The following is a 3,799-nucleotide window of genomic DNA, read 5'->3' on the forward strand; positions in this document are numbered from 1 at the left end:
AACACCAACCAATTGGCTTTTCATGTTTACAGGTGAGTTTGCCCGAGGCGCAGGCCCTTGTCAGGAGATGGGCAGTTCATGAACCTCTGAGTCACGGGTCCCTGCTGAGGCCTGTAATGGCCTGTGAAGCTGGGACGCCGCAAGGGACAAGAGGAGGCTTTGGCTCCAACCCCAATTAACTAAAAGGAGACTGCAGCTGCGGGCTTCTCACGCATGACATGGTTCTCCTAAATTAACGTAAGCACGACTTGGAGAAGTCCTTGCAGGGATTCCCAGGCGCCTACATTTTTTTCAGGTGTATCCTCAGCCCTCTTGTTTGAAAAGCTAATAAATACAGCCTAGCCAAAGAAGTCCTTTGTCTAAAACCCCAGCAAATACCAAATTCTGTTAGGTGGCTTTGAGCCTTCCAGGCCTGGGGTCACACCACTGGTGAGATCTCGGTCTGATCAGCCCGCAGTGACCAAGGGCTATTAGTAATTGACAACCACCGGCAGGTAGGTGTAGGAAGCCGCGTACAGGGTCAGGTGCTCTGGGTGGTTTGGGTCCACTGTGTCCTGGAGCCACGTTCCCCACAGGTGAGGGGTCTGCAGTGACCCTGAGGAGGCCTCAAGGCGCTGCCCAGAGACTGAGCTGTGCTGCGTGGGTTTGTCACAGAAGCACTTGGAGGTTTGCTTCTGAAACATGGCGTGTTACAGGAGATGTGCATTTTCATAATTTTAAGGAAGACTGTTATTTGCTTAAGCTCTCTGGACTTGTCTAGTAAGACGGCCCTTTTAATAGGCAGGTACGGGGCTGGTCGAGTGAGGCTGTGGAACCGGCTCTGGCCTGCTCCTCCTGGCTCTCCATGCTGACAGCCCCTGCCCACCCGCCCCGGACAACGTGTCAGGGCCTGGTTATTATAAATTACAGTTTTTCTAAAACCAAAAGTGGCCCTTCTGCTCCCCAGGCTTTTGTTTTGTCTTTGCAGGCCTGGGCGCGGGCTTGAACGCAGGGCCTGCAGCTTGCTGGGGAGGCACTGGAGCCACTGGGCTGCGCTGCAGCCTTCGCATTGGACGGAGGCCCAGCGCACATGCAGCACTGGCCCCGCTGCAGGCCGCACCCCGGCACAGATGCTGCTGGAGGGACAGCCCCAGGGCGAGGCCAGCCTCCTCGAGCTCCCTCTCATGCTCCTCTCGAGCAGGAGAGTCCCGCTGCCACGCGGGCTGTGCAAGGCACCTTCCAGGCGACGGGCCAGCCGCGCCTACTGCTCGCCGTGCGTGGAAGGCTCAGTGTGGACTCACAGGGACGGCAGCGGGAGGCCCCACAGCCCACCCGCAGAGGACACCACGGTGCCCCCACGACCCACGCCAAAATGCTTGAGACACACAGATGGCAGTTTTGTGAATTTCTCTCAGTCTCTGTGTGTTACTTAAGAATGGAGTCAAACGTCTTTTCCTCTGGAGACGAGGTCTCTGTGTGCTCGAGCTGGCCTGCCCTCCATCTCGGGACTCCCGGGCTCAGCTGCTCCCCTGCCTCACCCCCTGAGGAGACGGGTGGACACCCATGCACCGCCACTCCTGGCTTTAAACTTGTTTTGTCAAATTGTAAGATATTTATCATTCCTCTTTGTTTTGGTTTTTGAGCCCAAGGGCTTTACACTGAGCAGCCCCCAACCTTCTCTATTTTTATTTAATAGAGGATCTTGCTAAGCTGCTCAATCTCCAAGGCTGAACTTGATTGTGGGACCCTCCTGTCTCAGCTTCCTGGAGTGCTGGGGTTATGAGCATGAGGCACAAGGATAAGGTTCGCCTTATCCTTCTTAGCTTAGCTTATAAAATATTTAATTTAAATATTTGTGACAACAAAGAATATGCTAGAATTAGATCAATTATTTCTGGCATCAATACATGATGCTTTATGTACCCCGGGGCATCAGGGTAAATTTTTGCAAGTGCATCACGGAAGGTGTGTACACCTGCACTTATTTTTTACGAGTATTTCTACTGATGAATTGTCAATTTTTTTTTTTTTAAATGTATGTGTGAGTGTGTGTGTGGCCAGCTCAGCCCACCAGGGGGCGGGGCTGGCTGGCATGTGGTGCTGGGGGATTGAACTGCGATCCCTGTGCTTTGCTAAGCTTGTTCTAAGTAGGTGCTTTAGACCACTGAACCATCTCCCCAGCCCAGAATTGTCAATTTTAATTTTATGAGTTTTACCATATTAATGTAAACTTACCAAGAAAAAAAATCAATGAGCTATTAAAATTTTAATGTGTAATGAGCATGTAGAATAAATGTCAACACTTTTTTTTCCACGATGTGCCCATGTCGTAACAAGGTTTTTTTTTTTGTTTTTTTTGTCTTTTTTTTGCGGTACTGGGGATTGAACTCAGGACTTATTCTACTGAGCTATCTTCCTAGCCCTGATCTTTTTTATTTTTTTTTAATTTTTATTATTATTTATTTATTCATTTATTTTATGTGTGTGGCCAGCTCAGCCCACCAGGGGGCGGGGCTGGCTGGCATGTGGTGCTGGGGGATTGAACCGTGGTCCCTGTGCTTTGCTTAGCTTAGCTTGTTCTAAGTAGGTGCTTTAGACCACTGAGCCATCTCACCAGCCCCTCGTAACAAGGTTTGAAGGAAGGCTCAGCTCATGCATAAGGTATAAACACCCAGTCATCACGCTCATGAACTGAAGGATCAAAGGAGCACCTTTTTTTTTGGCAGAACCGGGGATTGAACTCAGGCCCTTGTGCTTGCCAGGGAAGCACTTATTCCACTGAGCCAGCTCAGCCCAATGTCAACACTTTCAACATCAGTTATCAGCTTACAAGATGGAAAAGGGACACAAATTCTGGTGTGAACTACAATGAAAATGCACCCATATCTCCAGAACGGAAGTACGCTCTGCCCCCGGCCACGCCTGAGCAGCCTTCGCCCATCACACCAGCAGGCTGCACACAGGCCTCGCCCCTGCGGCCCGTGCGCGCCGCTTTCCCTTCCACTTGGCAGGGAAATGAAGTATCAACTATATGCTGGTCTGAATAAATATCACCGTTTTCTAAATCAATTGTTTGCCTGCTTACAAGATCTAAAAAATAACAGCAGAAATAAATTCCCATGTGAACTACAATGAAAATACAAATAACACTACCACAAAAACCATCTTTACTTCACCTTTTAAAGATGTGTTTAGTACAGGGTCTACAGGGTCTCACTGCACGATCAGACTTGCAGCGATCCTCTTGCTTTCGGCCTCCCAAGCGCTGGGATTGCAGGCTGCACCACCACGCCCGTCTCAGTCGCAGCCTCAGTGCCCCTCGGGGGCCGGGCTGCGGGGCACGCGGGCACCTGGCATGCCAGGGATCGAGCCCCGGTCCCTGCATGTCTTCACTTCAGATGTCACACCGAAGGGTTTTCACACGCAAGAGCACGTTGTAGCCACAACTGTCACTCACATTGGCAGTATGTGTTTTGCTTTCCTGTCTTCTTTGGTGGCACATACTTGACATCTTGAAGGTTCTTGTGATGTCTCATCTGTCTCTTCACTGTGCTGCTCCTGAATTCTTTTGTAGAGTTGTTTGTTTTTTTCCCTGGAACCAGGGATTGAACTCAGCCCTTGCACTTGCCAGGCAAGTGTTTATTCTACTGACCCATCTCTCCGGCCCCCCTTGTGGAGTTCTTTTTCATTATTATTTTTATTATTTTTCTTGATACAGGGGGTGGCTATGCAGTTCGGACTCACAGTGATCCTCCTGCCTCAGCCTCCCTGCACTGGCATTATAGGCGTGCATCACCACGCCTGGCTTGGGGGCTGGCAG

At 50.4% G+C, this 3,799-nt stretch overlaps 1 pseudogene; it reads right to left on the reverse strand.

Moving 5' to 3' along the window:
* Positions 1–2,585: 2,585 nt before the first annotated feature.
* On the reverse strand, positions 2,586–2,679 carry LOC111816325 (annotated as a pseudogene).
* Positions 2,680–3,799: the final 1,120 nt, after the last annotated feature.

This window comes from Octodon degus, unplaced genomic scaffold, assembly GCF_000260255.1.
Source record: "Octodon degus isolate 3935 unplaced genomic scaffold, OctDeg1.0 scaffold00029, whole genome shotgun sequence".
In the NCBI taxonomy this organism is placed as follows: Eukaryota; Metazoa; Chordata; class Mammalia; order Rodentia; family Octodontidae; genus Octodon; species Octodon degus.